Source organism: Dendrobates tinctorius, unplaced genomic scaffold, assembly GCF_039654945.1.
Source record: "Dendrobates tinctorius isolate UK_male_01 unplaced genomic scaffold, ASM3965494v1 ptg000116l, whole genome shotgun sequence".
Lineage (NCBI taxonomy): Eukaryota > Metazoa > Chordata > Amphibia > Anura > Dendrobatidae > Dendrobates > Dendrobates tinctorius.
Window position 1 is genome coordinate 45,752,133 of NW_027361784.1, and position 12,868 is coordinate 45,765,000.

General features: G+C 43.4%; 1 protein-coding gene and 1 long non-coding RNA gene across 3 annotated transcripts in view; one reads left to right on the forward strand and one right to left on the reverse strand.

The window, feature by feature from the left end:
• The window catches only part of TRAPPC9 (trafficking protein particle complex subunit 9), a 691,224-nt gene that overhangs the window by 83,114 nt on the left and 595,242 nt on the right, over positions 1-12,868 (reverse strand). The window lies entirely within an intron of this gene.
• LOC141101345 (uncharacterized) overlaps positions 10,749-12,868 on the forward strand; it is a 68,375-nt gene continuing 66,255 nt past the window's right edge. Inside the window, exon 1 of the long non-coding RNA XR_012234948.1 lies at positions 10,749-10,919. This is a non-coding gene — a long non-coding RNA (uncharacterized lncRNA). The remainder of the gene's footprint in view (positions 10,920-12,868) is intronic.

The following is a 12,868-nucleotide window of genomic DNA, read 5'->3' on the forward strand; positions in this document are numbered from 1 at the left end:
AGGATATTCCATATTACCCGGTACTGTACTACCCTGTGGATATTCTACATTACCCGGTACTGTACTACACTGAGGATATTCCATATTACCCGGTACTGTACTACCCTGTGGATATTCCACATTAGCCGGTACTGTACTACCCTGTGGATATTCTACATTAGCCGGTACTGTACTACACTGAGGATATTCCGCATTACCCGGTACTGTACTACCCTGAGGATATTCCATATTACCCGGTACTGTACTACCCTGTGGATATTCTACATTACCCGGTACTGTACTACCCTGAGGATATTCCATATTACCCGGTACTGTACTACCCTGTGGATATTCTACATTAGCCGGTACTGTACTACCCTGTGGATATTCTACATTACCCGGTACTGTACTACCCTGAGGATATTCCATATTACCCGGTACTGTACTACCCTGTGGATATTCTACATTACCCGGTACTGTACTACACTGAGGATATTCCATATTACCCGGTACTGTACTACCCTGTGGATATTCCACATTAGCCGGTACTGTACTACCCTGTGGATATTCCACATTAGCCGGTACTGTACTACACTGTGGATATTCCGCATTACCCGGTACTGTACTACCCTGTGGATATTCCACATTAGCCGTTACTGTACTACACTGTGGATATTCCGCATTACCCGGTACTGTACTACCCTGTGGATATTCCGCATTACCTGGTACTGTACTACCCTGTGGATATTCCACATTAGCCGGTACTGTACTACACTGAGGATATTCCACATTACCCGGTACTGCACTACCCTGTTGATACTCCTCATTCGCTGGTACTGTACTACCCTGTGGATATTCCACATTAGCCGGTACTGTACTATACTGAGGATATTCCACATTACCCGGCACTGTACTACCCTGAGGATATTCCACACTAGCCTACATTACCCGGTACTGTACTACACTGAGGATATTCCACATTACCCACTACTGTACTACCCTGTGGATAATCCACATTAGCCGGTACTGTACTACCCTGTGGATATTCCACATTACCTTGTACTGTATTACATTGTGGATATTCCACATTAGCCGGTACTTTACTATGCTGCTGATATTCCACATTACCCGGTACTGTACTACACTGTGGATATTCCACATTACCCGGAACTGTACTATACTGAGGATATTCCACATTAGCCGGTACTGTACTACACTGAGGATATTCCACATTACCCGGTACAGTACTACACTGAGGATTCCGTATGTGTTCAATGATCACATGTGTAATCACAGAGCGTGCAAAAGCCGTCAGCGCTTTGGACAGAGCAGACATGTGCTGCGTCCAAAGCGCTGCCTTTTACGGAACATGGAAACATACCCTAACAGATTTCAACAAATCTGATCTAAAACTTATTGAAAACTTCTGAGCAGAAATGAACATGCAAAGCACGTTTATTATTTGAGGGGCATTCACCGCATATTTCACCCTTTGCAATGGAATGGGGAAAGTCTGAAGCAAAACTGCAACACAATCAGCAACAAAATCAGCGCGTAAGAAGCGAGGAATCTGCTGCAGATAAGCTGGAGAAACGCGAAGGAAAAATCTGCACTTGTCACCTTATCCTTTCGGTCTACACATGCTGCATTTGCCTTACATTGGGAGGATTTCTGGACATATACCACCAATACATCACCAATGTATGTCACGGAGTTCTGAAAAAAAACAAAACAAAACTGCATAGCGCAATTTTTTCTTTTTACAGAATAGCTTCTATTGTGCGAATGGTACCTTATGGATACATTTGTCGCATGTTTTAGGAGGCTTTACACAGTGTGAATACGGCTGTAGTTTAACGGAAAGCAGATCTCTGTGTGACTCTGCTTTCCAAAGATACTGAGCAAAAAGGGTGTGAAAATCAACAGGTTCACCTGTGGACAGTAGTTTAGATTGGAAAAGACATCACTTTACCAAGAGCCAGACATCAGCTCAACTTTAAGGAGCAAGGTGAACGTAGTTGCCACAATATCCATTCTACGCCATCCCACGCTGAAAGGGGTGCGGAAAGAGGAGATGAGTGTTGTTGTTTGGTGGAACTTCAAGCTGACAATGGTACCCGTAGTGTGTCAGTAAAACTGTTGCCAGTCTTGATTTTCCTCCAAGTTGGTACAAGATTTTTTTCCACCCTACAACAACACCTAGTCAGAGAAAGAAAATTTGAGGAGACCACCCAGCCAAAGCCAATACCTCAGCTTTCTTGACCTGGTGTGATGGTCGCCTATCCAGATCCTTATCGTGAGTGATATTTCCTCTACTGTGACTACTGCTAGGGACATGTAACCCTCAAATGAATAGCCATTGGTGCTTGACCAGATCATGTCCGTATTCTCGAAAATGTCTTCATAAGACAATAACTTTAAGTTGATTTCTCGGTTTAACGGCATTCGGTAGAGGATTTAAAAAATACTTAAATGTTGGTCTTTCCTCCGACACTTCTCTGTTTGGAGTCTCTTAAAGCTCCAGGGCTTTTAGAAGATTGGAATGATATTCGTCTTGTTTCCAGGTCCATCTTGATTACAGTACTTCTCATCAGCCATGGTTCATCTTGCTCTCTTCCCTCAGTCAGTTGGCCTTCCACCTCGATAGCTCTTCTACTGGCGGAGAGGTAGAGAAAGATTACTCTCTTGTTGGTCGTAGATGATCATTTTGCAGTCTCTCCGGAGGCAGCCATCAAGGAATTTCCCGTCATTCGCTGAGCTAGAGAATTTTCATTTCCATTAACTGTATGTGGGTAAGTGGGTTCTAACCAGGCTCATCATCGACATGCCAGAAACCATAGCGTCTATCATGCTCTCCACATGATGAAAGGCAATGGAGTTCCTGGAAGAACAAGACCGCAGATAAGACACTGCAGATACCCCCTTTATCCTTAACATAAACGAGACACTTCTCATTAAGTGAGAGTTCCCTTCATTTGATAGGAATCTCGGGAACTGCGCAGGGAAGGCACTTGTGAGCAATTTCTGACTTGGCGAGGCCGTGTGTCATGGAAAACTCTGATTTCAAGCAGCTCTCGCAGCTGCTGATAAAAGCATAAGCTGAAAAATTATAGATGAATCTCATGGCTTAAAAATAACATGGTGACATGAGAAGAAGCAGCGTGGAAAAGGAAAAGCAGAGCTATTCTCCACTTATGAATCTTGGCACATAACGGTTCATAGGGTGCGGAAAATGGACTGAAAAATCTAAACAGAATTAAATTATTTATGAGAATTTTTTGGGCAGGTTTGAGGGATTAATGAAAGCGGCTCCAAAAACGATGAAAATTAACCATTGGTATACGTTTAACAAAAGTAAGATGTATCTGTAACGATCAAAGCCAATAGAAAATGTCAATCAAAAGGGAACTGATCAGTACCAGAAAGATAAGGAATACACACTACCATCATGAAATCCTTAAACGGAACATGTCATGTTGAAAATGGTGTCTGATCCGCAGGCGGGCTCGAAAAGAAGTGAAAGACCATATGTGACGACACAGCATTTCTTCTTAATTATACCAGACGTAAATAGTGTAGGCCCAGAATCAAACTGTTGTCTGAGGTATTGACTCTTGTTGTAGGATGGCTAATAAAGGGAACATCCTCACCTGCGACATATGTTTGCTTGTAATCAGTGTGTGTGCATAAAAGCTGAGCGAGTTTCTGGGATCCAGACAGACTCTTGTATCTTTCATTCAGCCACTGACGTTTCTGGATAGTGAGTCATGGAGAAAGCAAAAGAATTGTCAATGGATCTACGGGAAAAGGTAGTTGAACTGTATAAAACAGGAAAGGGATACACAAAGGTATCCAAGGAATTGATAATGCCAGTCAGCAGCGTTCAAACTGTGATTAACAAATGGAAAATCAGGGGCTCTGTAAAAACAAAACCACGGTCAGGTAGACCAACAAAAATTTCATCCACAACTTTCAGGATTATTGTTCAGGATGCAAAGAAAAACCAACCCACAAATAACATCAGCTGAAATCCTGGACTGTCTAAAAAATAGCGATGTGGCTGTTTCAAGACGCACAATAAGAAGGCACTTACAGAAAAATGGGCTGCATGGTTTAGTCGCCAGAAGAAAGCCATTACTGCGCAAATGCCACAAAGTATCTCGCCTATAATACGCAAAACAGCGCAGAGACAAGCCTCAAAACTTCTGGAACAAGGTAATTTGGAGTCATGAGACCAAAATTGAACTTTTTGGCCACAACCATAAATGTTACATTTGGAGAGAGGTCAACAAGGCCTGTGATGAAAGGAACACCATTCTTACTGTAAAGTATGGAGGTGGATCGCTGATGTTTTGGGGATGTGTGAGCTACAAAGGCACTGGAAACTTGGTCAAAGTTGAAGGAAAGATGAATGTAGCACGTTATCAGCAAATACTGGAGGCAAATTTTGTAATCATCAGCCCGGAAGCTGCGCATGGGATGTACTTGGACGTTTCAACATGACAACGATCCAAAACACAAGGCCAAGCCGACCTGTCATTGGCTACAGCAGAACAAAGTGAAGATTCTGGAGTGGCCATCTCAGTCTTGTGACCTCAATATTATTGAGCCATTCTGGGGAGATCTCAAGCGCGCAGTTCATGCTAGATAGCCCAGGAATTTACAGGAACTGGAGCCTTTTTGCCAAGAAGAATGGGCAGCTTTTACCATCTGAGAAAATAAAGAACCTCATCCACAACCACCACAAAAGACTTCAAGCTGACATTGATGTCAGAGGGGGCAATACACGGTATTAAGAAATGGGGTATGTAAATTTTGATCAGGGTCATTTGGATGTTTTGGGTTGTTATTATGATTTAAAAAGAAAAAACACAGTAGTTTGACAATAAATGGCTTCACCGAACCAGTAACCACGAGTAGAGAAAAAGTTTTGGTGTTATCATTCATATTCTCTGAAAAAAGGTCAAGAAAGCAAAAATTCTGCTGGGGTATGTAAACTTTTGCGCAGAACTATACATTGTCCATGCCAGACAGTTTGTCAGCATTCGCAAACAGAGGAGGACAAACTATGCAAATAGATTACATAATCAAACAATGCAGGTTGGCCTCATTCACATCTCTCTGTCCTCTGGACGCTGGTTGAAGGCCAGTTGTGAACTATATAAAGAAACTTTTTCTTCTGGTCTGTGTGACTAGACAGGATGTCAGTTTAGGAAACTACGGTCCCAGCTGGAAGAAAACAGGATTGCTTCATTGATCATCACTGAAACCCCAGAGACGTCTTACAGAACCCAGGTTGAGACAATCGGGTCCCTGGCCACATACCTCACTGCTCTCCGTTAGCTTCCTAGGGTTGCCATTACCTCCTCACTGTGGGGGCCTGCCAAAAGTGGGGAGCCACTGGTGGGGGTATGTGGCACTTGAAGGAGCTCTAATCCCGGCGAGTCAGTGAAGGGTGAAACTCTGTAATTTTCACCATCTAGGGTATTTGCTGGCACTGTTCTGTAAGCTCTAGTGTGTTGGTGGTTCCATAAATTATTGCCGCACTGTTTTACCCTCACCCTGCATTGTCTGAGTGGTATTCTGCCCATGGGGAAGGAGAGCGGGCGTTCAGTGGAATGAGCACTGGTCCATGCAGTCTTTCTAAAGACAGTCGGGCAAGAGAACGAGAGCACCCAGTGACCCTGTGTCTCCACACCATAGCATATGGAATGCCCACACCTGAAGTATGAAAACTGGTAACAAAAACCACCAAAAACACACAACGAGTAAAAGCATTAAAAACAAAAATAGCAACAATACAATGCCTCTGGCTCCGGAAAAAGTCCAAGTGGTGAAATCTAGGTATTCGTACAAAAAGAGAAAATCTATACAAAGATAAATATAAATGATCACCACATAAGCCAATCCAGACTGTCCCTGTACTGGAATACAATGATAATTGTGCAAAAATGTTCAAAGCAGATATAGATATATACAAGCATCCAAGGTTGGGCGTCCCCAAAGTTGGTACAAACATCATATGTACAAATAGGTTCTATATTGTGTGTCCCCAAAGTGCATGTATGTATCGGGAGGTAAGTATCATGAGGTTCCCCAATAGATGGTAATTAGTGCACAGAAAAGCACAAAGGGGGACATGAATGGAAGAACCTATGTAGACATGAGGTGTCATGAATGGGGTGGATGAAAAGAAACCCCAGCAGCTGCAAGAGAGATCAAGGAAACACAGGTATTTAACCAGAAGAGACAGGGAATAATTCCTAAAGGTCAGCAGTTACCATGGTAGGTAGTCAGTCCCGGCACTAGGGGGGTGTGGAAAGTCCCACGTGTATTGCTGCCACTGCAGCTTCGTCAGCGGAAGTGCTTTGGATTTATTACCTGACTGTCTCTTATGGTGAAATAGGATCAGGATTCCAGCAATGTATCACTTAATCTACTGGGTGCAGCGGGTGTGCTAGAATCACCTAGAATCACAGTTTTATCTGCTTCATATCTAGCAGAGCTCGGAATGCTGAGCCCTGTATAACCCCGCCCACACCACTGATTGATGGCTGCTAGTGTATAACCCCGCCCACACCACAGAATGATGGCTTTCAGTGTATACCCACACCCACACCACTGAATGATGGCTTTCAGTGTATAACCCCACCCACACCACTGAATGATGGCTTTCAGTGTATAACCCCGCCCACACCACTGATTGATGGCTTTCAGTGTATAACCCCGCCCACACCACTGAATGATGGCTTTCAGTGTATAACCCCGCCCACACCACTGAATGATGGCTTTCAGTGTATAACCCCGCCCACACCACTGAATGATGGCTTTCAGTGTATAACCCCGCCCACACCACTGAATGATGGCTTTCAGTGTATAACCCCACCCACACCACTGATTGATGGCTTTCAGTGATTAACCCCACCAACTCCACTGATTAATGGCTTTCAGTGTATAACCCCGCCCACACCACTGATTGATGGCTTTCAGTGTATAACCCCGCCCACACCACTGAATGATGGCTTTCAGTGTATAACCCCACCCACACCACTGATTGATGGCTTTCAGTGATTAACCCCACCAACTCCACTGATTAATGGCTTTCAGTGTATAACCCCGCCCACACCACTGATTGATGGCTTTCAGTGTATAACCCCGCCCACACCACTGAATGATGGCTTTCAGTGTATAACCCCACCCACACCACTGAATGATGGCTTTCAGTGTATAACCCCGCCCACACCACTGAATGATGGCTTTCAGTGTATAACCCCACCCACACCACTGATTGATGGCTTTCAGTGATTACCCCCACCAACTCCACTGATTAATGGCTTTCAGTGTATAACCCCGCCCACACCACTGATTGATGGCTTTCAGTGTATAACCCCACCCACACCACTGACTGATGGCTTTCAGTGATTAACCCCACCCAATCCACTGATTGATGGCTTTCAGTGTATAACTTCACCCACACCACTGATTAGTGGCTTTCTGTGTTTAACCCCACCCACACCACTGATTATTGGCTGTGTATAACTCTGCCCGCACCTGTGATTGGCAGCTTTCTGAGTATAGCCCCACCAACTCCACCGATTGATGGCTTTCAGTGTATAACTCCACCCACACTCACGATTGCCAGCTTTCTGTGTATAACCTCGCCCACACCACTGATTGACAGCTTTCTGTGTACACTGTACATTGACAGGTGGCTGCTAATCAGTGGAGGAGGTGTGGTTGGACCAGGAGGCACGAGACTCCTAGTCTTGTCCTCCTGTAGTGACAATCTCCTGCTGATAGCACAACGATATTATAGACATAGGAAATTTGGTACAGCGCAGTAACTGACAAATCGCAGGAATCAGGGTCTCTGCCCCTACATCTCAGATTACATAGCAAAAACCTGCTGACAGATTCCTTTTAAGTCTAAGATTGGACAATTTCTACTTATGGAAAGAATCCCATGTCAAGAAACTGATCACCCACACTAAATGCCCAAGTGATCAGCTGTAATACATAAGATCTGGCAATAGATGTTCCATTTTTTTCCGGCAGCGCCTCCTCAAAAGTTATGAAGTATTACACAGTATGCATTCAAATTAACATGTTGCCTGTGTAAGGCAGAACAGGACAGGTTCTCCAGCGCAGAGACACTCTTTGTAACAGGCTCTTTACTCAGGATCCTGAAATTTTTCATTAACTTTCAAATTGTCAACTCTTTTAGTCTTTAAAAGAACTGCATGCATATGAATAACACTATCACTGGCCATTATATACCTTGAATCCTGCATTTTTCACCAGTTCCCATCTCTGCAGGCTTTCTTTCTACTTTTCAGTTCTCTATGAGCTAGTGGGGGGGTAGAGACTAGCTACTAAGAATTGTACAATATACAACACACAGACATAAGGAAGTCCCGCTCTCCGGTCTCTATGTAGCATGTGTACAAAGGCAGCAGCAGCATAGAGGTCATTCTACAGTAGCACTGAGCAATGTAACTGTGAATCCAGCTCTGGAAAAAGATAAAACACTTTGAAGGCGCAGCTTGATCTGTATTTTGGCCTCTCTGGTTCACATTGTTCCTCTCTCCTACCCTCTCTAAAGACTATACTATTTATCTGTAATCTGATCCCTCAGTGAGCTGACAGTCCATTTTGTTTTGACCAAGATGGATTTTAGCTATTTTTCAGAGTGAAAGATAACTTTAGCAGGCAGATATTTTAGAAAGTTTCTAATATTTCCTTGAACTATTGATTTATGTAAAATTTGTGGAAACAATAAGTGGCCACTTAAAAATGGTTCTTCTCCTCTGCCCTGATCAGGTAGTACACAAGGTCTGCACACCTTCTGAACGCTGACATATTATTAATGAATACGCCCCGTTCCTATGCCAAGTATACCGTGTGTCACAACGTGAGGACCCCTATGTGGGTATAATGTAGCCGAAACACAAAATCAAGGGTGAGAAACGCATCATATTGGCTTGTGTGAGCTTGAAACAAAATGGCATACGTGTAAATATGATTCAATGATAAAAAACAACAACAAACAAAAGCAACCGATACGAAGAGCTTACAATCAAAGAGCCAGAGAAATCATTGCTTCTTGTTATCTTCGCACGTTGTGGGACAGCGGAGGTTTAATAGACGGCGGTTACTGGTTTTGCCATATACAAGGATGCGCTAGTGTGAACGTGCGCCAAGATACAGCGCAAATATATGCTAAACATTATAAGCCTCTTACAACACCGTAGCCGAACGTATTAATGTTTCTGCACTGTATACTTCAGATCCTGCCTCTCATGAATCATGGCTCTTGTTTTTAGAGAAAATCGATAGGGAATCTCGCTAGAATTGGCTCCCTAATACAGGCCGCGCTTTACATGGACGGAAGCAGAATCCGGGATCTTACAAGGAGCAGAAACAACTCGGTTTCTAGGTGATATTGTGTTTTCGACCATAGAGTTGAGACCAAGACTTTGAATGACTTGTTGTACAGGTCCGGTATGGATCTTGACAGCTGTCATTGGTTTAGGGCTTATAAAGTTCTGTTCGAGTTAAAGGGAATATCCAGTCCATTAAAACTACGTCCAAAATTTTGCTCTGTCCCGGGAGGTCAGGGGTATGTCTCGATTTCATCTGTATCTGCATCCTCAGGTGACAAAATATACAGTATTTACATATATGACGGTGGAGCCGTCAGCTCTCTGTTCCACCATTTTAGCCTGTTTGTCTGCATCTTGATGCACAAAGGGGAGCACAATGCTATATGTAAAGTATTGTGGGGTTATCATACTCTATGGGAAACTGTGGAGGCTCCATAATGTGTGAGGGGCACTGTGAGGACAACTTACTGTATGAGAGATACTGTGGAGCCTTCATAATATGTGAGCAGCACTGTGAGAATATCATACTTTTTAGTGGGAGACGGTGGAGGCTTCATATAGTGTGAGCAGCACTGTGAGAACATCATACTTTATGGTAGACATGGTGGAGGCTTCATAATGTGTGAGAGGCACTGGGACATCATATTTTTATGGTAGAGACTGGGGGGCTTCATAATATGTGAGAGGCACCATGTGCACATCTTAACGTGTGTAGGAAAGCACTTTACAGTGTGGGGTAGACCTGTGAGGGGCTTCAGGCTGTATTGGTAGCATTGTAGGAAACATCGTGTGGGGGGCAGTTTTTGGAGCAGTATACTGCTTGGAGAGGCATTGTATTATATGGGGGCCATGAAAAAGGAATCACCGTAGTGGGTGGCAATAAAGGGTTTTACTAGGAGCACTAATTGTGTGTGGAGAACAGAAAGAACTGAGTGGGGTTAGAGGTTGTGTTTATTATCATTGTTTCCTGTCTTGAAAACACAAGAAAGTTACTAAATATGTGACTTTGAGTGCTGCGCCACTACCTGAGACGCCGCTGTCGGCCCGGATTGTGCGCGGAGGACGTGATGTGTGTTTGTGTTCTCCTCAGGGCGATCACTAAGGATTGATATAGGAGAACCTCTTTCCACTTCTCTCTTCCTATTTTCTGTAGACAATACTTATAAAGTGGAGGTGATGAAAGGCTGTGCCGTCCCCGAGGCCCTCTCCCATCACCCAGAGGCACAGATCTGTCATGCCCACAACTGCCATGCCCGCTCTGCAAGACTGAAATCGCAGCCCCCGGCTTCAAGGCTCCATTTCTGCTCAGTAGGCACAAGTTCAATAAACTAATATTTTAAACAGCATCTATTAATGCAAACCCCGGGGGAGGACGCTGGCGAGTGCACAAAATGACTCTTATATTTATACCACAAAGCTCGTTGGCAGTTGTATCACTTTCTGGAAGCGAGTGGGTGTAGCGCCACCTCCCCTCTCTCGCAGCTTGATGTATCCCTGCCTGTCATCCTGAGAGTCTCTGGTGTAACGAGACAAGACATTCTGAGACATCGCTTATAGGTAAGAAAGACCGGTAATGAGTGCCAGCGACAAATTATTGGGAGGTTACAGGGGGGCTCGTGCCCCAGGGCATCCATCACTTTGGGGGCCACCATCAACCATCCTCTATGTATCAAGCTAGTCTTCTCTTTGCAGTCTCTTGCTTACACTATGTCTTGTTCATGCTGTCTCTTTACTGCTCACTCTCTCTCTCTTGCTTTTTTCTCTCTTTCTTGCTCTCTCTTAGAGTTGGTGGTAATTAATTTCCTATCCCATCATTCATGACAGTGATAGACGGGAGAGTGAGTATCGCCTTTTATCTGATGACATCCGCTGCTCTTCTTTTGATTAGCCGGCCTGATACGTCACATGTGTATCATGCCGGAATGATGACGTCACGCCAGGCCGGCTAATCAAAAGAAGAGGTGTTTCTCCCTCTCCATCCAGCAGCTACAGACCACTGTCATGGCTGATGGGAAGAGATAAGCAAATCGATTCTCACCAGCTCTACACTTGCTTGTTCCCTTTTTCTATCTTGCTCTCTATATATGATTTCCCTGCCCATTCATTTTAGACTTTGCCTTCTTGTGACTTTGTTGTCATTTCTGTGCATATTTTATTTGTCTTCTGTGTTAATCCCCTATACACATCAATATCTAGTCATCAATATGAGATCGGTGGGGATCTGACAGCTGGCACCGCCATCAATCGGCTGTTACTGGGTCTGGTGGCTGCGGGAGGTGCACACTGTGCAGAGCTGGAACAGTATGGCTCCGTGGGGTGGTAGTTCTTGGGTACTACAGCTCAGATACTATTAAAGTGAATATATTTTGAGCTTTTGAGCTGCAGTATCTGAAAATGACCAATATATAGTGGATGAAGCTGTAGCGGCCACACAATTGGCGCCGGCTATCAGACCCCAATCGACCTGATTATTGATGGCCAATCCTGAGAAAACCTCATCAATGAACAACCCCTTTAATTCTTTGCTTTGCACAGTGTCTTCTATGTTATTATTCTTTGTGAATTATTTGCACTTTACAAATACACCCTGGGTAATTATTTGTGCATATACCTACATATTTTTTCCTTTTTTAGATGTTTTCTACAGATTTTTAAGACTAAATTAATGACAATAGCGTTTAATTCTCAGCGCTGAGACCAGCCATTCTCCACCTCACTGTGCATTCATCATTGTACTCGATGGGATTACATCCTTTATGTCGCTTGTTTTATTAATGCAAATAATTGTATGACCCGAAGGAAACACAAACTGTTCTGGAATCTATAAGATCCCGCGGGGGGCGCCGTACAGATAACATTGTTTGTTAAGAATTTTCGTTTTATGGTACGAGAAGATGTGGGCGATCTATACCGAAATCACAAGATGGATTCTTCGCACTGATATTTCCGCTCGATTCTAGAGGTCGCTGCTCCGGGAGTTGGGCAAAATTGATTTGGAGATATTCAGATAAAAATAACTCAACTTGAAGAAAGTATATAAAAAAAATCATAAAAATAAATTCTATAAAAATTGCTAACAAAAATTATACTTAAAATTAAATAAATGTGCAAAATGAAAAGGGCAAAACACTTGGGCTCCAATTCGAGCATGAAGAGCTATTTTTCCAAAATGAATGACATCACGGTGCAGATGATATCCGTACTTTATCATCCGACAGGGTGTCCTCTGGAGCCGGGATGCAGATATGAGCAAGGTCTTAGTGAGGGGATGGCAATGGAGGAGCCATATTGAAAATAATTGTAATAATTAAGATCAAAATTTATGGAGTCTAGTGGTATACAATATTTTGAATTGAATTTTCTACGCCGGTTTTAGTACATAGTGTACTGGAGTAAAATTGCCTCTGAATTAATAATATGTCCTTGCTTACGCCATTCTATGTGCTTGCAATAAACAAGAAAATATTTGCACTGTAATTTCTACAAAGTTCACAAATTTTAGCAAT